The sequence below is a fragment of the Macaca mulatta genome, chromosome X (assembly GCF_049350105.2).
Source record: "Macaca mulatta isolate MMU2019108-1 chromosome X, T2T-MMU8v2.0, whole genome shotgun sequence".
NCBI lineage: Eukaryota > Metazoa > Chordata > Mammalia > Primates > Cercopithecidae > Macaca > Macaca mulatta.
Window position 1 is genome coordinate 16,065,093 of NC_133426.1, and position 22,958 is coordinate 16,088,050.

The 22,958-nt window shown below is 40.0% G+C and overlaps 1 pseudogene across 1 annotated transcript; it reads left to right on the forward strand.

Moving 5' to 3' along the window:
* Positions 1 to 3,570: 3,570 nt before the first annotated feature.
* LOC713514 (small ribosomal subunit protein uS5 pseudogene) lies at positions 3,571 to 4,770 on the forward strand (annotated as a pseudogene). Its single transcript, XR_013412853.1, has 2 exons — positions 3,571 to 4,473; positions 4,699 to 4,770. The product of XR_013412853.1 is annotated as a small ribosomal subunit protein uS5 pseudogene (transcript).
* The last annotated feature ends 18,188 nt before the right edge of the window (positions 4,771 to 22,958 follow it).

Sequence of the window (22,958 nt, forward strand, 5' to 3'; positions counted from 1 at the left end):
TTCCCCCATGCAGGAATCTCTTTGTCCTTTTCTTAGGGATCCACTTTAGCACTTCAAATAAAATCATCCTCTACTCACACTTCCTTTACACATCTCTCACTCCCACTCAGCAGCCCTAAACCAGGGGTTTTGGGGGATGTGTTTCCTTCCATTATTCAGCATACAGAGCCTGGCTCAGAACAAGGGTGCACAGGTAATTGACAATAATCATATCCTTTCTTTTAAATATTAAAGCATGTAACGCTCTAATTTTATTTTTAATCCTATGAATCCATTGGTTTCTCCCCACCACCACCACCGCTCACCCTCCACTGTAGAGTAACCCCCTTTTAAATTCAAATTCTCTTTTTCTCTTTTTGAGGAAAGAGTTACTCTGGCAAAACCTGGCATTGCCTAGGCGCTGATAATCAAACACAACAACATCTTGTTGGCTATATTATTAGTGAAAGTAAATAAATATGTCCATCAAGACCCGGGGTCCTGATTAATCCAGAAAATTGCTTTAGTATCCATCTAGAAATTGTCATTAGTGCAAGATGAAGGATTTCAGAGGCATTAACATTGGAAATTGACCTATAAAGATCCAATGGCTCCTGCTGTCAGAAATGTAAAATCAATATGTCAGCAGAGCTACAAATGCCTATAGGAAGTTATGCTTTGCTGATGTTTCCTCTGGCATGAGGCCTTCCTCCTCCCATCAGATGTCAAGATGGTCTCTGGTGGTACTCTGTGTAACACGCTCCACTCTTGCCAGCTGCATAGTATTCCTTGGTGTTAAAATCAGTCCTTCAGAGATTTCCATTTCCTTTGTTGTTGATGAGAAACTTTCATTTCAGGTCCTTGGAGCTGTTATGATTATTTTACATTTATTTTTTATATTTATATATGTAGTCTACTGAAATATTTTATGTTTATATATTTGATATTATTCAATATATTTAAATATTTCTATTTTATATTTACATATTTCTGTATTTTATACTTAATGTTAATCGTATTTGGCCTCAGTAGCAATAACATCAGAATAAAATTTTCCCTTGAATCTCAAATTACTAGTGAACAGATGTCTTTTTATGATGTGCCTATGGTTTTAGAATAAGTTCTCTTTTCAAACATTGTGAAATAGTAGAAAAGGCTCAGAATAGCATCCGTTAGAGTTCCTACAACCCAACTATAACTAAGTAATGTTGAACCACATTAAGAAGAAATCTAAATTCTGCTACCCAATTAATTTTCTTCCAACCTCAGTTCATAAGATAAATTGGAACCCAGTTGGAATAAGTTTGTCACTGATTTGTCACCAGGACCAACTACATAATTTGCAGGGCCTAGTACAAATGAAAATGAGGGGGCCCTTGTTCAAACAGTAAGAATTTTAAGACAATGAGAACAGAGCACTAAACCCAACTTGAGGCCTTTCTAAGCACAAGGCCTTATGCAACAGCACAGGCTGCACACCCGTGAAGCCAACCCTGCTCCCTACCATTAAACTCCACTGTGACCTTGGAAATGACTTGGGACCTCAAGGTTGAAAACCAGCCCTGTGTACCTTCTGAGTTAAGAAATCAGAATTTAAACATGTTTCAGAAGGGCTTTGGTTCATAGTCAAATGACCTGGAGAAGCCAGTGTATCAATTACAGGTTTCTTCTGGGAACCCATCTATAGTAGTTCATCCGGGTAGGGATGAATTTTTTTCTGGCACCAAGAATTCTGGATTGTCTCTGTGATTATCTGAACGGCATAAAATTTAAACTGACGATGTGAATTGGACTCACATGAATAGCCTGCTTCTAGAAAACAAGAGTGCCTCTTCTTTTAACTTTCAGATGATGAGCTTACAGAGTTACCCAGGATCCGCAGTGATAATGAATCAGCCAGGAGAGTGTATCAATCACTTAGGTTTCCTTAGCTGTAAGCAACAGAAACCAACTCTGGTTGACTTGAACATGAGGCAAATTATTGGATGACTCTTGCTACAAATAAACTGTCTTCCTTTGCCTCAAATAATTTTTCACCCCTGAATAGCTGAGCAACCACAAGTAACAATCTGAACCCTTCTATGCCTCAATTTTTTATTGGTTAATGGAATATGAATTTAACTTATAGGGTGTTTTTAAGTGTTGTATACACTAAAGGCAAGTATCTTGAATAATGACTGATAAATGGCACTCAAAAAATGTTAGTATTTACCCCTTTATAATCAGTTATACATTCTTCCTTGTGTCACAGCTATTTGTGTACAAATATAATGAAATGAAGGGATACTAGACTTTGGAACCATCTGGGTCCTACTTATAGCTTTTCCACTTACTAGCTGTGTGGTCTTGTTCTGTTTACCACTATACTTCCACCACCCAGTATAGTACATATCACTTAGAGCAAGAGCTTAAGGAACAGTCACTCAATGAGTGAAAAATCGAACTTTTCTGAGCCTCGGTTCTTCCAGTATGAATTAGACAATAACTGGCTCACTATACCAAGATATTTCAAACTGAAAAAATATAAACATTGCCTGACACAGCCCTTAACTGCATATTTGCTGCTCTATTAATGTTAGTTTCTTTCCTTTCTCAAAAACTGGTATTTCTGGCTCATGCCTATAATCTCAGCACTTTGGGAAGCCAAGGCAGGAGGATCGCTTGACCCTAGGAGTTCAAGGTTATGGTGAGCTATAATCATGCCACTGCACTCCAGCCTAGGCAATGCAGCAAGACTCTGTCTCAAAAAAAAAACAAAAACAAAAAAAAACCTGATATTTTCAGTGAATAAAAAAATAGCCTTGGAGTGTGGTCCATTTCATATACTCAGATTAAATCAATGAGTAGTTGTATTCAATTAGATTTGAACGCTTGTTTTAAAAATGTAAATATATGGGCCACAAAGGAATCCATTTCAATTTGAACTGAAGATAATTGAAATACATATTTCCATAAGGAAGAGGCCAGACAAAATATAAATCATTTCTTTTTTCACCCTTCATTATCTCAAAAGGTGTCAAATTGTTGATGTACACTCAGAAAGTGATTTTGATGGACTTTGAAGAAACAGGAACAAAAGGACACTTAAAATAAAGCACATGCCTGTTATTATTTTAGCTCTAAAACTAGAGTGGATGAAATTGACAACTGCCTATTTCTTCAAATTATTGAGGATTGGTCACTCTGAAAACAAATTTATATGTTTGGAATTTAAGATATGCTTGGAAAATAATATCACTGTAATAAACTGAAATTCAGTGTGGGCTCCTTTCCCTACAGGACTCAACTGGAGCAAGCAATTTTCTACCAATCTGTGTTGTTATACAAACACAGGCAAAAAAGAATAGCTTGGGAACTTGGTTTTTTCCACAATAAAAAATAAAAGCTGCTCTTTTCATTTAAAAATCTTTCAATTACCTTTTACTTCATTCCCTTCTGTCTTGCAGATGGTTTCTTTTCTTTTCTTGATTGTTTTCTATTTCACTGATAAAAGAGAAAACCAACCGCATAATTCTTGTGTCAGATGTATACCCTATTGATGACATAGCTATCTTAATTTTTCAGTTATGGACCTTAAAGAGTGTAACTGTGCTTCTTTTCCGAGAGAACACCAAATGGCGGATGACGCCGGTGCAGCGGGGGGCCTGGAGGCCCTGGTGGCCCTGGGATGGGGAACCGCGGTGGCTTCCGCGGAGGTTTCGGCAGTGGCATCCGGGGCTGGGGTCGCAGCGTGGACGGGGCCGGGGCCGAGGCCGCGGAGCTCGCGGAGGCAAGGCCGAGGATAAGGAGTGGATGCCCGTCACCAAGCTGGGCCGCTTGGTCAAGGACATGAAGATCAAGTCCCTGGAGGAGATCTACCTCTTCTCTTTGCCCATTAAGGAATCTGAGATCATTGACTTTTTCTTGGGGGCTTCTCTCAAAGACGAGGTTTTGAAGATTATGCCGGTGCAGAAGCAGACCCGGGCTGGCCAGCGCACCAGGTTTGAGGCGTTTGTTGCTATCGGGGACTACAATGGCCACGTCGGCCTGGGTGTTAAGTGCTCCAAGGAGGTGGCCACCGCCATCCGTGGGGTCGTCATCCTGGCCAAACTCTCCATTGTCCCGGTGCGCAGAGGCTACTGGGGGAACAAGATCGGCAAGCCCCACACTGTCCCTTGCAAGGTGACAGGCCGCTGCGACTCTGTGCTCGTGCGCCTCATCCCTGCACCCAGGGGCACTGGCATCGTCTCAGCGCCTGTGCCCAAGAAGCTGCTCATGATGGCTGGTATTGATGACCGCTACACCTCAGCCCGGGGCTGCACTGCCACCCTGGGCAACTTCGCCAAGGCCACCTTCGATGCCATCTCTAAGACCTACAGCTACCTGACCCCTGACCTCTGGAAGGAGACTGTGTTTACCAAGTCTCCCTATCAGGAATTCACTGACCACCTCGTCAAGACCCACACCAGGGTCTCTGTGCAGCGGACCCAGGCTCCAGCTGTGGCTACAACATAGGTTTTTTTTTTTTTTTTTTTTGAGACGGAGTCTCGCTCTGTCGCCCAGGCTGGAGTGCAGTGGCGCGATCTCGGCTCACTGCAAGCTCCGCCTCCCGGGTTCACGCCATTCTCCTGCCTCAGCCTCCTGAGTAGCTGGGACTACAGGCGCCCGCCACCGCGCCTGGCTAATTTTTTGTATTTTTAGTAGAAACGGGGTTTCACCGTGGTCTCGATCTCAACATAGGGTTTTTATACAAGAAAAATAAAGTGAATTAAGCCTGTTACTAAAAAAAAAAAAAAAAAAAGAGTGTAACTGTATTGTTTGCAACTGAAAGGATAAATGCTTGAGCGGATGGATATCGCATTCTCCATAGGTGCTTATTTCACATTGCATGCCTGTATCAAAATATTTTATGTACCCCATCAATATATATACCTACTAACCTACTATGTACACATAAAAATTAAAAACTGAAAATAAACATTTTGTTTTAGTTTCAGTTATGGGGTTCAGCTACATGATATAAAAGTTCTGTAATTTTTGTCCTCTCTAAAGTATACTCGCAAAAATTGAGCTATAGTAAAACATCTGTGTATGTATGTTTGTGTATTTGTGAATGGGGATGTGTGTGTGTGTGTGTGTGTGTCTGTACAAAGCACAGGAGAAGCTATAGTCTAATTTAAGTGATAACTGTTCTTAATAAAAAATGCCCTTTACTAATTATTAGTTCTAACTTTAAAAAAATATTTCTTGATAGCGATGCAAGAAAACAAGAATATAAAAATGAAGATAAGAATGTGATATGGGTCACAGGTTGATCATCAGAAAAGCTGGACTTTTCGTTCTCATTTCACTGCCAACTGGCTCTCTGACTATGGTAGCCAGCCTCCAAGATGGCATCCAGTTATCTCTTCTTTACAGTATTCATGCCCTTATGTAGTCCCCCTCACATCATATCAGAGTAGGCCTGCGTGACCAATAGAACATGGCAAAAATGATACTGCATGACTTCTGAGGCTAGATCATAAAGGGCATTGTGGCATCTATCTCTTGCTCCCTCCTGGATCACGCATTCCCAGGGAAGCTAGTTGTCATATCACTCAAGCGGCCATATGGAGAGGCCCACCTGGTGAGCAACAGAGGTTAATGACCAACAGTCACTTCAGTGAGCTTGGATGGAGACCTTCCAGAACTAGGCAAGCCGCCTTCTGATGACCGCAGTTTTGGCTGACATTGTGATCACAGCCTCACGGGAAACTCTAAGCCAGAACCACCATCTAAGCAGTTCCCAAATTCCTGACAGAAACTCTAACATAATAAATATTTATTTTTTAAGCCACTAAATTGTAGAGTAACTTATAGGTAGACATAGATTACTACTACAGCAACCCAGAAGAAACAACCACTTTATGTTTCCATTTCTCAGGTTCTTATTGAGTCAACAACTATTTACTGCCTAGTGGATCAGGCATTATTAGAATGAGAGTGTTAGAGTGAATGCTCCCGCCAGAAATCACAATAGAACCCACAGTTTGCTAGATCAAATGTTCACTTTCAGAAAAAGTTCAAATACTACCTGAAACCAGTACCACTGATTAGCTGACCCAACAATAATTCCCTTGTCCCTTGTTGCTTTCAAACTTAGGCACTGGAAACAGAACTCGTTGGCTTTCCCAGTCTCTCTTGCCACCAGTGGTGGCCATGTAACCTAATTCTGGCCTATGAGAGAGAAACACATTTTTTTAAGGATTTCCAGGAAATATTTTGCTTTCCGGATAAAATGGGCAAATATGGCTTGTACCACTCTTTCCCCTTTTTTCCTGCCCAGTGTCTGGAGCTGCAGCTGCCATCTTTCAGCCATGAATAAAGGCCTCGGGAATTAAGAGACTCTTGCCTTGCTATAGTTGAACTGCAAAATTAATGCCAGGACCTTCCTGCCTCCAGAGATAGAGAACTCTACAAGGCATAAAAGTTGCATTTTCTATTACTTGTTGCCAAATTCAATCCTAACTGACACAATACCATAGAAAGTGTTTGCTTTCAAAAAAATAATAGAGTTTATCTCCCAATACATCTCTGAATTCCATGAATTATTGGGATATATTTTTGCTAATATCAACACCAACATCAGCCAAAAATGCTTCTTCATGCCTTCCTAAACAACAGGCAATAGTGTGTTAGTAATACTGGCTGGGCACGGTGGCTCACATCTGTAATCCCAGCACTTTGGGAGGATGAGGCAGGAGGATCACTTGAGCCCAGGAGTTTGAGGCTGCAGTGAGTGATCATCACACCACTGCAATCCAACCTGGGCAACAGAGTGAGAACTTGTCTCTGAAAAAATAAAAAACAGTAATAATATTCAACATTTCTTGAGTGCCTACCATGTGCCAAGCACTGTTCTAAGTGCTTTACAAGTATTAATTCATCTAATCTTCACAATAATTCCTCAAAGTCAATACTATTATTTTCTCCATTTTGCAGATGAAGAAACTGAGGCACAGAGAGATTAAAAAAAAAAAAACTTGCAAGGCTTTACAACTAATTAAGTGGTAGAGCTGGAACTTAAACCAAGATCATTCAATTCAATTTCTGTCTCCACCATTTTGCTTCCTTATTTGACATTAGCAGATGAAGCAATGAAGATAAGAAAAAACCATTTGCACTCCTCAAATGCATAGGATCTTCCACATTTTGAAATTTTAAGCTCCTTGAATATTTTCTACTTAGGCAACTTTAAAAAAAAATTATTTTACTTTAAGTTCTGGGGTACATGTACTAAGTGTGTAGGTTTGTTACATAGGTATACATGTGCCATGGTGATTTGCTGTACCTATCAACCTGTCATCTAGGTTTTAAGCCCCACATGCATTAGGTATTTGTCCTAATGCTCTTCTTCCCCTTTCTCCCAACCCCCCTACAGGCCCCAGTGTGTGATGTTCCCTTCCCTGTGTCCATCTGTTCTCATTGTTCAGCTCCCACTTATGAGTGAGAACATGTTATGTTTGGTTTTCTGTTCCTGTGTTAGTTTGCTGAGGATGATGGTTTCCAGCTTCATCCATGTCCCTGCAAAGGACATGAGCTCATTCTTTTTTATGGCTGCATAGTAGTCCATGGTGTATATATGCCACATTTTCTTTATCCAGTCTATCATTAATGGGCATTTGGGTTGGTTCCAAGTCTTTGCTATTGTAAATAGTGCTGCAATAAACATGTGTGTGCATGTGTCTTTATAGTAGAATGATTCATAATCCTTTGGGTATATACCCAGTAATGGGATTGCTGGGTCAAATGGTATTTCTGGTTCTAGATCCTTGAGGAATCACCACACTCTCTTCCACAATGGTAAAACTAATTTATACTCCCACCAACAGTGTAAAAGCATTCCTATTTCTCCATATCCTTGCCAGCGTCTGTTGTTTCCAGACTTTCTTATGATTGCTATTCTAACTGGTATGAGATGGTATCTCATTGTGGTTTTGAGTTGCATTTCTCTGATGACCAGTGATGTTGAGCTTTTTTTCATATGTTTGTTGGCCACATAAATGTCTTCTTTCGAGAAGTGTCTGTTCAAATCCTTCACCCACTTTTTAATGGGGTTGTTTTTTTCTTGTATATTTGTTTAAGTTCCTTGTAGATTCTGGATATTAGACCTTTGTCAGATGGATAGATTGCAAAAATTTTCTCCCATTCTGTAGGCTGCCTGTTCACTCTGAAGATAGTTTCTTTGCTGAGCAGAAGCTCTTTAGTTTAATTAGATCCAATTTGTCAATTTTGGCTTTTGTTGCCATTGCTTTTGGTGTTTTAGTCATGAAGTCTTTGCCCATGCCTATGTCCTGAATGATATTGCCTAGGTTTTCTTCTAGGGTTTTTATAGTTTTAGGTTTTACATTTAATTCTTTAATCCATCTTGAGTTAATTTTTGTATAAGGTGTAAGGAAGGCATCCAGTTTCACAGTAGGTGTATATGTTTATGGGGTATGTGAGACGTTTGGATACAGGCATGCAATGCTTAATAATCACACAATGGTGAATGGGGTATCTATCACCTCAAGCATTTATCCTTTGAGTTACAAACAATCCAATTACACTCTTTTAGTTATTTTTGTTTGTTTGTTTGTTTGTTTGTTTGAGATGGAGTTTCACTCTTGTTGCCCTGGCTGGAATGCAATGGCGCTATCTTGGCTCACTGCAACCTCCACCTCCCCAGTTCAAACAATTCTCCTGCCTCGGCTTCCCGAGTAGCTGGGATTACAGGTGCCTGCCACCACACCTGGCTAATTTTTTTGTATTTTTAGTAGAGACAGGGTTTCACCATATTGGTCAGGCTGGTCTCGAACTCCTGACCTCAGGTGATCCACCCAGCTTGGCCTCCCAAAGTGCTGGGATTACAGGCGTGAGCCACCGCGCCCGACCTCTTTTAGTTATTTTTAAATGTACAATTATTACTGACTACAGTAACCCCGTTGTGCTATCAAACAGTAGGTCTGATTCATTCTTTCTAACGATTTTTTGTGGCCATTAACCATCCCCATAAGTCTCCTATGCCTTCACTGCCCTTCCAAGCTTCTGGTAACCATCCTTCTACTCTCTATCTCTATGAGTTCAATTGTTTTGACTTTTAGGTCCCACAAACAAGAGAGAACATGTGATGTTTGTCTTTCTGTGTCTGACTTATTTCACTTAACATAATGACCTCCAGTTCCATTCATCTTCTTGCAAATGACAGGATCTCATTCTTTTTTTTTTTTTTTTTTTTTTTTTTTTTTTTTGAGACGGAGTCTCGCTCTGTCGCCCAGGCTGGAGTGCAGTGGCCAGATCTCAGCTCACTGCAAGCTCCGCCTCCCGGGTTCCCGCCATTCTCCTGCCTCAGCCTCCCGAGTAGCTGGGACCACAGGCGCCGCCACCTCGCCCGGCTAATTTTTTGTGTTTTTAGTAGAGACGGGGTTTCGCCGTGTTAGCCAGGATGGTCTCGATCTCCTGACCTTGTGATCCGCCCGTCTCGGCCTCCCAAAGTGCTGGGATTACAGGCTTGAGCCACCGCGCCCGGCCAGGATCTCATTCTTTTTATGGCTGAATAGTACTCCATTGTGTTTATGTAACACATTTTCTCTATCCATTCATCTGTTGATGGACACTTAGGTTGTTTCCAAATCTTGGCTATTGTGAACAGTGCTGCAACAAACATGGGAGTGCAGATATCTCTTCAATATACTGACATCTTTTCTCTTGGGTATATACTCAGCAGTGGGATTGCTGGGTCATACGGTAGCTCTATTTTTACTTTTTTGAGGAATCTCCAAACTGTTCTCCATAGTGGTTGTACTAATTTACAGTCCCACCAACAACGTATAAGGGCTCCCTTTTCTCTGCTTAGGCAACTTTAAATTGTATGTATAACCAGCACGTGGAGAAGAACCGGGATGAACAATAGAATAAAAGGTGAAATAAGTGATTTGAATGAAGGAGAAAGTAACACTAACAGCCATCATCACCACCACCATCTTCATTAAAATCATATTTAATATTGATTGAGTGCCTATCTTATTCCATGCACTATACTAATACTAATTCTATGCACTATACTAATAACTACTGTCCATCAGCTTCTGGGAGTGATATGCTGTCTTAGTTGTTCAAACCCAGCACACTAAACTACTAATAACTAGAGCATAGAAGAAGTCATACTAATAATTACTATGTCTTCTTTATATATAAAATGTTTAGGTATGATTCCTGAAAGGTCATTTAGACCTGATTTTCAAATGGCCACTCCAATCATCAGAGACACAAGTATCCATCAATTAAGAGAAAACCAAAATCATACTCAGATGAACCTTGGGGAAATGTATCCAAAGCTCTTTAATAGAAGAAAAATTAAATAGCTATGATTTATTGAGCATTTACTCAGCATTAAGTGCCAGACACTGCACTTAATGTGCTGCAAGAATTCTCTCCTTTAACTTCACAAGACTCTCAGAAGTCCGATTATAAGTCTTTGGTCCCTTCTGTGTGAAGGGCTAAGAAAGGGATGCAAAGGTTGGGAGTAACTTGATAAAATCTCTCAGAGCCCCAGTCCCATCCTCTATCTTCTATGCACACAAAATGACCAGACTCCTGGTCAGAGACAAAGGACAGCAATAGCCACAGCTAAAATAACATCACGTGCACTGATTCCCTGAATCCCAGTTTCCACAGGGGATGCAACGAGGGCCAGATGATGCCTGAACATACATTACAGGTGCATTACAGGAAAGGAACTCCAAGCTTAGGAAACACCAACCTTTGATAAGAGGGCTACTAGTAAACCTGCCCTGGAGAGACACATTATCCTGAACAGCAAACAAATCTACTCTCTGCTCTGGAGGGAGACACTCTCTCTACCTTCTAAGGTTCCTCATTATGCAAACATCCTTGAAAAGTTAGTCTGGAACACAAATCTGTTAATGCATTTGCCCAGATGTGCAGAAATGCAAATTACCATTGGAGAATTGCCTCCCAACAAACAAATGGTCCAGCAAGGTTTTCACAGGATTATTCCAGCACTTCTAGGTGAGTATAATTGTAGGAACAGAAATTAGGATTGTACATGTTTCTAAGCTTCAATTTACTTAATTATTTTGAAAGCCATTGTAGGATGTCTATAGGCTATAATGTCAAAAATCATTCGCCTATTTCAAAAATAATACATTGCAAAAAATGTTTTTATAAACACGGAGTGCCCTTCCTGAAACACAGATAGGCTCTTGACAGAACCCACTTATACCCACCACAATGTATATTTAGTCATGGACATCCTAATGATAGGAGAGCTCATCCTATCATTGAGCTCTCAAGCACTGAGTCATTGAACTCATCAAGTGGGTTTTCTGAGAAGAATAAAGTTACGAATGGTGTTGGTGATGAAGTTTGTGAATGAATAAATTAAATCCATCGATACTTTATTAACAACTATTAAGAGCTGCTAAAAGGGTGCCATAGGCCAGGTAAAACTGGTTCAGTCTTCAACCTATTAGGTTACTATCTAATTAACCCTTATTATTACAGATGAGGAAACCCATATAATAAGTATATTTCCCAAGATTACACAGTAGGTTATGGCGAAAAACACATCTATCTCACTCCACATGTAGTCCCAAAATGTATTAACAGGACTCTTTTGATCACCTTTAGGCATATTAGAATACTTTTAGAAACTAGGGACCTTCATGGGCTCATAGAGAAACTTGAATTTGGATTCTGAACCCATATAAAATGATAACACCATTTTTTTTCCTAAAATAACCACTCTCCAACCAAAAATTTGGGACCCAAAAATGCCTTTTCCCAAATGGAATGGGGAAAAAATAAGCCATGGCATTTGTAAAAGCTAGTCAATGATGAATTAGCCTCTGGATTATCATAAAACTAATCTGGTAATTCTGTGATTGTTACGAAATTAATAGTAACTAGGGAAAGTTACCCAAAGACCTCAATCATTTATTTAGTGTCGGCAATATCCCACGGGGAAAAAACCCACAAGCAACTATTTAAACCACCTCACACATTCATGAAAAAAAAGAACATGAGTATTTATCAATTAATCGAAATCTCCATCTTTTCAGTTCTTAAACTTAGAGAAAAAATATAGGAAAAAATCATAACTATGTTTGCATCATAAATACTATAGTATAACAGCCTCATATTTTAATCAAGATGTCATCCCATCAATGTGTGCGAATTCCAATGTGACAAAGTCAAACGACAGCATTACATAAGAGGATTCAATTCCCAAAAAAATTTTAAAAATTAGAAAAATCCAAAACATCAACAATACTTCAGTTTTCAGAATTTTGGAGATGTTCATTATTTTTCTTGATTTTCATCATAATTACTATAGTGTACCTATGAAGTCTGATGAGCATCCAAATGAAGATTATCGGCTTTTACCATGCTTAAGAATCTATATTGAGTTTGAGATCTAGGCTTTTCTCACTGGCATTTTTACAAAATAATAAAGATAAAAGGTAATAAAACATTCAAATAATGGCACAAGCACTGCTGTGCAAAGATGGAGATGCTTTTAAACCTGATGGTTGAACGACAGGTAGCACCAATATATGATAGCTGGAAATACTCACTCATCAGATGATATACTTAAATTTCAATTTGGCTAATGAAAGGCAGTTTAAGGATTTCCAGATGAATAATGTATTAATATGTGGGATGCATAAAACTCAAATTACAAAGGTCAGCACAGATGAAATGTAAAAGACTTCTGAACTTCCCAGGTGTGATGGCAGCTAGCTAGCACTGTGTGCTCCTCAGTTTCCATTATCTCTGCAGAACACCCACGGATGCACAGGACATTTTCTTTCACAGAAGCCCTGGAAGCTGAGCAAAGCAATCAAGACTTGCCTCCCACTAGTAGAAATTCTGTTGGCCGTAGGGGAGATAAGCTTGACGTTAAATTGTCTTATTCACTTCCTAGTCCTTCAAAATAGGACAGAGCCAGAGAGGAAATAGGAAGGAGTGGAATGTAACTGACCCCCCAATATCCACCCCTACCTTGGAGAGAATAGGTCTGAGTCATACCTTTTCTGCAGGAAAACAACTCTCTGAGTCGCTTAGGATTGTAGATGCCAGGAATTTGGCTAAGACCTGTACCCATCAACTCACTCCCTCAAGTTAAAATCTGAGGCAGAAATTATGACAAACCCCAGTTGGTCCATGAACATAACCAGGGAGAGAGTAGTATTACCTCATCTTTTGCAAAACTCAGGTCAGGCTAGATCTCTTTCTTGCAAGGATGAACTCACAGGAGGGGAATAAAAGAATTTAACATGAAAAGATCAATAAAAATATTTTGCAACATTAAAATCTGATCACATAGCAGTTATTTTTCAAATGTTGATGTTCCAGGTACTCGCTTAGCACTTCACATACTTACCTACCTTCATTTTCAAAGCCACCCCGTGAGAGAGGCACTGAAGTTCCAGAAGGATAGTTAAATCTCCAAAGTCAAACGGCTAATTGGTGGCAAGGCTGGGACTCAAATAAAAATTGAAGGTCTGTGTTCCTAATCACACCCCAGGCTCCTTCCCAGGGAACCAGTGACCTGTGCTTCTCAACTCTCAGGACACGTACAAATCCCTGGTTGAAGTGGCGAGGGTGGCAGTGGAGATGGGGGAGCATGTCATGTTAAAATGCAGATTCTGATTCTGTGAATCTGGGGTGGAGCCTGAAAATGCACATTTCTAACAAGCTCCTGGGTGATGCTGATGCTGGTGGTGCTTAGACCACAGTTTGAGCAGCAAAGATCAAGAAAGCATGCAACTTTGGGGAAACAGGAAGAAATTAGGCTCTCAAAAAAATGGCAAAAACCTCAACTACTTTTGCACCATCCTTATATATAAGAAAATGTGAACTCTGTGAAGTAGGCAATGAAAGAAGAAATAAAAGCGCACAAGGCTGGCATGAAAATAGAAAGATGAAGAAGGAGCTGGGGCAAATTGGAAAGAATCCAACGAAACTACAAAGAAAGACAGAAGTATCCACTGGAGCCAACAAAAGAGCAGAATTTGCATTAGGAAAAAACAAATAAAAAATGTATAAGGCAAACTTACACAGCACTCCAAAAATAATGAGGGGAAAGAACAAAAGGATGAAAATGATTTAAAAAAAAAAAAGATTACAGCAACAGGAACAAAGATACAAGCTTCTAAAAACAGGCATTGTAGAGGGGGAAGCAGGACAACTGGGGCAAACAGTAAACTTGAAGATACAGTATAGGAAAACATTCCTGCACCGAAGATATTCAGACTTAACACTGAAAAAGTGAGGGTAATTTCCCATAGCAGACGCTGTTGGTGCCCTGCCTCGTTTCCCCTCCTGACACTTCAGACTCCACCTGCTGCTACAGTGGATTGTTCCCTGGGCTCCCTGACAGCTCCCTGCCTCAAGCACCCATATCCCTCTGCCTTCGAGAGAGCTTGTGCACCAAGAAGCTCAGATTTAACACCCTCAGATTAAATCAACCAAGGTGGAGCCAGATTCAGGGGATACACACCTCAGGTTCACCTTCACAGGCTGGGACAATTTTGAGGTATGCTCTACATTGTCTCCCAATACCCCCAATAAGATTGAGCCCCAGTCATCTGCAGTTGTAATCCACACATTCACTCACTCTTTATTGGCTTTTCTCTCTTCCTTGACCCACTTCCACTCCCTAACTTGGGTATCCTGGGATCACCTCCCAATTAAATTATTGGCTCCCAAGTCTTTGTCTCAGGATCTGCTTTTCGGGAAACACAAGCTAAGATATGCTCCAAATGTGTGAGAGGAAAATCCTTAACTATATTCAAAAGGAAAGAAATTCCACGTTTAAGGGTGCATTATTTAACGGGTCAAGTGGCTCCCGTGTTTTGAATTCCAGAGCTTAGAGGCAGCACTAAAGTGGGCAACAGATAAGTCCTCCCAGACCTCACCCCTTTCACCACTTTCCCCTCCTTTGGTCTCCACTATACATGGTTCATAATATCCAGAATGCCTTAGAGCATGATTCCTATCCTTTGTCTCCCCCTCTTACCTGTCAACACCTCATAAACAGAAACTGCAATTTAATGGCTTTGTATTCCAAGCACATAGCACAGTATCTTACACACAGAAGGCTCTTGATAACTTGCTAAATAAATGTTGGGTAAATAATTGGGTCCTAGGACTGGCTCTGCCACTGACTAGCTGTGTGACCTTGGAAAAATCACTTAAAGACTTAACTGAGCCTTAGTTATCTCCATTTATAATATGAGATAACTCGACTCCATGTTCTCTGAGGTCAAGTTATTATATGAATCTAGATAAGTAAAATTTCTCCCCACTCTCTGATTTTTTGTGTGTGTGTGGGTACATAGTAGGTGTATATATTTATAGGATACATGAGATGTTTTGATACAGGCATGCAATTTGTAACAATCACATCATGGAGAACGGGGTATCTATCCTCTCAAACATTTACCCTTTGTATTACAAATAATCCAATATACTCCTTTAGTTATTTTAAAATGTACAATTAAGTGATTGTTAACTATAGTCACCCTGTTGTGCCACCAAATAGTAGGTCTTATTCATTTTATCTAACATTTTTTTTGTGCCCATTAACCTCCCCCACCTACCCCCCATCTCTGATCTCTTGAGCCTGGTTAATGCAGTATAAAGCTGGCCATACTATAAGGGAAATAGTCAAATCTTTGTGGATCACACTAAGCTGTAACTATGGCATTTCCTAAAATCCTAGCACTTAACAGCTTCTTTGTGTGCCTAACTAAAATTCTACTGGTGACTATGATGTACCCTTATTGTCCAAGGCATTGTCTGTTCCTGTGTTGTCCAGTATGGTGGACACTAGCCCCATGTGGCTATTAGGCCCTTGAAATGTGCCTAGTCCCAAATGAGATGTGAGGTAAGTGTAAAAGACACATTCAATTCTGAAAAATGTAATACCAACAAAATGTGAAATATCTCTGCTGTGTTGTATGGATTACATGTTAAAGTCTCACATGTTGGATATATTGGGCTAAATGAAATACATTACTAAAATTAATTTTACTTATTTCTTTTTACTTTTTAAATGTGGCTATGAGAACACTTAGTGTGAAGAAAATTTAGTGACTCACATCCTGTTTCTACTGGACAGTTTCTGATGATAAAAAAGATGGGGCCGGGCGCGGTGGCTCAAGCCTGTAATCCCAGCACTTTGGGAGGCCGAGACGGGTGGATCACAAGGTCAGGAGATCGAGACCAGCCTGGCTAACACGGTGAAACCCCGTCTCTACTAAAAGTACAAAAAACTAGCCGGGCGAGGTGGCGGGCGCCTGTAGTCCCAGCTATTTGGGAGGCTGAGGCAGGAGAATGGCGTAAACCTGGGAGGCAGAGCTTGTAGTGAGCTGAGATCCGGCCACTGTACTCCAGCCTGGGTGACAGAGCGAGACTCTGTCTCAAAAAACAAACAAACAAACAAACAAAAAGATGCATGTCTTAGTCTCTGACCTTTAAGATTGTTTTAGCATAGTGGAGAGAGACGTGGAGAGAAGAAATAGACCCAGAAGTAACTAATAGAAGGCAGAGTGACTGTGAAACAGAAGAATAGAGGGACAATGTACTACATGAGTTAAGAGGAGAAGGAATTCTATAACCAGGTTTTATTTATGGGGGAACCATGTTGAGCCTGCTCCTACATGGGAACACACCCTGTTGTGTTTTGTCATTTTTCTCACAGAGATTCATGCATTATCACAATAAGCTTTTGCTAACAGCTACTGAGGAACTAGAGAAAACCAAACCAAACCTGGTCTCAAAGATATTATTGTCCCAGAAATGCTCTGAGAATAAGAGAAAATCTTGTTTATATTTCCTGCTTGTGGTGTTCAAATCTACTCAGGGACAGGATGATATAAATTCCCCAAAATAAAGAATTGTGGCTTGACTCTCCCCATACCCCCCTAAAAAGACAAATTATTGTTCACAGTGCAATCTCTGGAATTGGCTAAATGGTCTTCCAAATAAAAATTTTGAGAGATGGGTCTCCCAGGTGCTTATAAATTCCCCCAGTCCCTTAATGAGTGTATCAGTGCAACTTCATGACAACTGAATGGAAAATGAAAAACTTGATGAGTGACAGAGTCGGCTGAGATGGGTTTACTTGACATCCACTTTGTAATTCTAGCTTCACCATGATCTTGTGTGATAGCAAGTGAGACCTAAAAGCAGTGAATCGAATTCTACCTTTTACAATCCAGTATCTATTCCCCCTTTTTTCCTTGCTAGCAGAAGTCTGTTTTTGCTGGAGGAGGCAAAGGCCCAGCTAAAAACTACATTCCCCAGCCTCTATTGCAGATGGGATGACCACGCAAGCCAGTTCAGGCCAAGAAAACATACATAGAAGTTGTTGTATAGGGGGCCAGGCTCACAGCTCACCTTAAAGACGGTATCAGGGTGGCCCACAGCTGTAGTCTCAGCTACTCAGGAGGCTGAGATAGGAGGATCTCTTGAGTCCAGAAGGTCAAGGCTGCAGTGAGCTATGATCATATCACTGCACACCAGCCTGGAAAACAGAGTGAGACCTTGTCTTAAAAAAAAGAAGGCAGCAGAGCAGACTCAGATAGGGCACCCTCCACCCTGTGACTTCTGCCCTGCCAATCTTCCTGCCCACAATGTGGGCACAGTGAGGAAGGAGAAGAAGCCAACTGTGACCTGAGCAACAATCACACACTGAGGAAAGCTGAGGAAAGAGATGGAGCCTGAAGCCTTAGTGTTATTATGGAACCACTAGCCCTAGACTGGATTCTCTGTTATGGGAAAAACATGAAATAACTATTTGTTTAATCCACTGATTTATACATTTTTGTAACTGATATATTTTGAGTTGGCTGGTTGCTTTGTGTACCCAACTGATGATCTCAGCTTGTTCGTTTTCACCAAATGTGTTGATGTTTTGGTGACCTACCAATCCAGCAATGGCAATGTCAGTATCCATCATTGCTGTCTAACAGACCACAAAACTTAAAAGAATAAAGCATCTCGACTACAACAAATGTTATACTGGGTGCGACCTGTGGTTTTCCAGTTCCTTATTGTCACTGACTGTACTCACTGACACTTATCTCAAGAGCCTGAGGATGGTGTATTGAGTACTTGCTATTGACCAGACACTATTTCAAGTGAATTATGTATATTATGCATTTGATCCTTAGATGGACTCTGCAAGATAGGTAGTTATTTTTCCATGATACAGATGAGGCAGAAATAGGGCATATGAAGTTAAATGACGTGCCCAGCATCTCAACTACTAAGTGTTAGGTTCATCTGAATTCAAATTCATGTCAGCTAACACTAGAGCCTGTTCTCTACTAGCTATACTTGATTGTCCCCTGCTCACAAAGAGCCCTAAATTCTTCCCTCAGTGATCTTTAAATGTGTGGTACCCATTATTTTTTGTTTAAACCTAGTCAATGTTTTAATATCTTCTTGAACCTACTTACAATTCTATTCAATGCTATCTCTCGTGGCATGATTCAAAATCATCACCACCATCACTATAGACAGGATCATTCTGGATGTGCTTCCAGTTGATGATGAGTCAGAGCTAAAAGGACACACCATTTAACTCCATATTGCTCGATAACCATTGTTTTAAGCTATCCAGCCCTGTTTGAACCACCTGATAATTACATTCACACAAGTGACCCAAGCCCGGATCAGCAGAGGAACCACTCAGCTGAGCCCAGCCCAAATTGCTGACACATAGACTCATAAGCAAACAAAATGGTTGCTGTTTTCAGTCAAACAATATGCCCATAATCCCAGCTTCTAATTTAAATCCATGCCAGCTGACACTAGAGCCTGCTGTCTACCAACTATACTCTTTGGCTTGGGCGAATCTAGTTTCTACTTATTGTCCTAGCATCCTGTTGAGTTTAGCATTTGTTTTGGTATTTTCATTTTTAAGAAAGTAATACTATAAATAGATGTATTTATGTAAGTTGAGCAGATTTTCATGACTTCCATCTTGTAATTACAACTTCTGTGATGGTTTCATGCAGTAGCATGTGAAACCCATAAGCAGTGAATAGAATCCTGCCTTTAACAAGTGATTAAGTATTAAACTTGGTTACTAATAATCAATTCCTTCTTTTCCAATGTTTTCCACACGCAGATGTATTAACACTGTTCTTTCAAGGAAAGCATGGAGAGCTCTAGCTGATCAAATGAAGTGCTCTCAGACTACAGCAGGCAAGGATAATGTATCAAGTATCCATTACGACCTAACAAACCACCCCAAAACTTAGGGACTTAACTGCTATTTTGTTTGCCTATCAGTCTATCAGCAATTTATGCTAGGCTCAGCTGAGTGGTTCCTCTGCTGAGCTGGGCTTGGATCACTCATGTGAGTATAGTCATCAGGTGGATCAAAACAGGGCTGGATAATTTTTTTTTTTTTTTGGCACTTCTAGACAATTTTTATTTATTTATTTATTTATTTTGAGACAGGCTCTCACTTTGAGGGTTGGATAATTTAAAACAATGGTTATCGATAACAATTATAATTAGGTTGACTATGTAATTTGTAGTCCAAACCAAGACAGATCCAAAGTAAAATGGGAGGGTCTAAAATAAATGAAATATTTATTTCATTTAATTTTTTAATATTTAAATATTTAAAATATTTAATGTTTTATTTTGAAATAAAATATTTCAAAAAAAGACATGAAATCAACCTAGATGCCCATCAGGAGTAGACTGGATAAAGAGAATGTGGTACATATACACCATGGAATACCATGCAGTCATAAAAAAAAGATGAAATCATGTCCTTTGCAGCAACATGGATGCAGCTGCAGACCATTATCCTAAGCGAATTAAGACAGAGACAGAAAACCAAATACCATGTATGCTCACTTGTAAGTGGGAGCTAAACATTGCATACTCATGGACATAAAGATGGAAACAATAGACACTGGAGACCACTGTCAGGGGGGTGAAGAGGGTAAGGGCTGAGGAACTAACTATTGGATGCTATGCTTACTACCTGAGTGACAGAATCAATTGTACCCCAAACCTCAGTATCACACAATATACCCATGTAACAAACCTGCACATGTGTGCCCTGAATCCAAAATAAAAGTTGAAATTCTTTTTAAAATCTTTCAAAAATAAGTTTTACATATATATATATATGTACATGAAAACAAAACTGAAACTTTTTTATTGATAATCTTGACATGAAAAAATAACAAGCAGGGCTGGGCATGGTGGCTCACGCCTGTAATTCCAGCACTTTGGGAGGCCAAGGTGGGTGGATCACCTGAGGTCAGGAGTTCGAGACCAGCCTGGCCAACATGGTGAAACCCTGTCTCTGCTAAAAATACAAAAAATTAGCTGGGCGTGGTGGCAGGTGCCTGTAATCCCAGCTACTTGGGAGGCTGAGGCAGGGGAATTGCTTGAGCCCAGGAGGCAGAGGTTGCCGTGAGCCAAGAACATGCCGTTGCATTCCAGCCTGGGCGACAGAGCTAGATTCCGTATCAAAAAAATAAAATAAAATAACAAGCAGAACGATGATTTTTGTATACACAGTTGACTCCTGAACAACACAGGTTTGAACTGTATGGGTCCACTTATATGCAGATATTTTTCAATAAATATATTGGAAAATATTTTAAAGATTTTATGACAATTTGAAAAACTCCCAAACTAGGTAGCCTAGAAATATCTAAACATTTAAGAAAAAGTTAGACACGTCATGAATGCATAAAATATATGTAGATACCAGTTTACTTCATCACTTACTACCATAAAATATATACAAATCTATAAAAGTTAAAATTTATCAAAACTTATGCACACAAACACAGACAATACATGGTAAACAGTCGAGGGAAATGTAAACAAATGTAAAGACGCAGTTCTAAATCAAGACTGCATAAAATTTACTGTAGTAACACTGCACTGCTGTAATCATTTCATAGACATCTCCTGTTGCTTTCATGGTGAGCTCAAGTGTTGTAAGTATGCGCTTAAAACGCTGCAACGTGAGACTGATTATCTTTACGTGAGCAGTTTGTCTCTACAGTAAATTGCAGATCACAGTAAGAAATAATCTCTTGCGGTCCTCAAGTATTTATCATTGTATTTAGTCCAATACTGTAAATTTTGAATAATATCATGGGACCCATATGATGTGCCACTAGTGATGCTGGAAGTGCTCCCAAAAAGCAGAGAAAACTCATAACATGACAGGAAAAAGCTGAATTGCTTGAGCACTGTAGATTGAGGTCTGCAGCAGCGGTTGCCCATCATTTCAAGATAAATGAATCCAGTGTAAGGACCATTGTAAAAACAGAAAAGGAAATTTGTGAAGCCATCACTGCAGTTATGCCAGCAGGTATGAAAACCTTGCACTTTTTGCAAAGTACCTTTTTATCTTGTATTGAAAATACAGCTTTCATGAGGGTGGAGGATTGCGATAAGAAAGGTATACCTATAGACTCTAACGTGATTCTAGAAAAAGTGAAGTCATTATATGACAATTTAAAGCCAAAGTAAGGTGAAGGATCTAAAGCCAAAGAATTTAATACCAGCAAAGAATGGCTTGACAGTTTTAGAAAGAGATTTGGCTTTATAAATATCAAGATAACAAGAGAAGCAGCTTCTGCTGACCAAGAGGCAGTGCATGAGTTCTCAGCCACCTTTGAGAAAATCATTGCGGAGAAAGGATATCTGCCTGGGCAGGTTTTTAATGGAGACAAAAGTGTCCTATTCTGGGGGGGGAAAAAACCACAAAGGACATTTATTAGTAGGGAAGAGAAACAAGCACTAGGATTTAAGGCAGGAAGGGATGGGCTAATTCTACTGTTTTCTGCAAACGTAGTCAGGTTTATGATCAGGCCTGCCCTCATCTAACCCCCGAGCCTTGAAGGGAAAAGAAATACCAGCTACCAGTCTTTTGGTTACACAACAAGAAGGCCTGGACAACAAGAGCTGTTTTCTGAGTTAGTTCCATTGATGCCTTGTCCCTGAAGTCAGGAAGTACCTTGCCAGTAAGGGACTGCCTTTTTAAGTTCTTTTCATATTGGACAATGCTCCTGGCCACCAGAACCCCATTAGTTCAACACCAAAGGTGTCAAAGTGATCTACTTGCCCCCAAATACAACGTCTCTAGTTCAGCCTCTAGATCAGGGGTCAAAAGGACCATTAAGGCACATTATATACAGTACTTTATGGAAAAGATTGTCAACGCTATAGAAGAGAACGCTGATAGAGAAAGCATCATAAAAATCTGGAAGGATTACACCATTGAATATACTACTGTTGTTATAGAAAAAACTGTGAAAGCCATCAAGCCTGAAACAACAAATTCCTGCTGGGAAAAACTGTGTCCAGATGCTGTACACGACTTCACAGAATTTATGACAGAGCCAATCAAGGAAATCATGAAAGAGATTTTGGATATGGCAAAAAAAAAAAAAAAAGTGGGGGTGAAGGGTTTAAAGATACAGATCTTGGAGAAATTCAAGAGCTAATAGACACCACACCAGAGGAATTAACAAAAGATAACTTCATGGAGATGAGTGCTTCTGAACCAGTGCCAGACAATGAGGAAGATATAGGAGAAGCCATTCCAGAAAACAAGTTGACATTAGAAAATCCTGCAGAAGGGTTCTAATTGTTCAAGACTACTTATGACTTCTTTTATGACATGGACCCTTCTATGATATGGGCACTGAAACTACAGCAAATCGTGGAAGGACTGACATTATATAGAAACATTGTTAAAGCAATGATAAAGCAAAAGAGACAGAAATGACAGTGTACAATATTTCCATAAAGTTACACTGAGTGTGCCTGCCTGTCCTGCTTCCCCTTCCACATCCTCCACCTCTTCCACCTCTTCCACTTCTGAGACAGCAAGACCAACCTCTCTTTGTCCTCCTCCTCATTAACCTACTCAACATGAAGATGACAAGGATGAA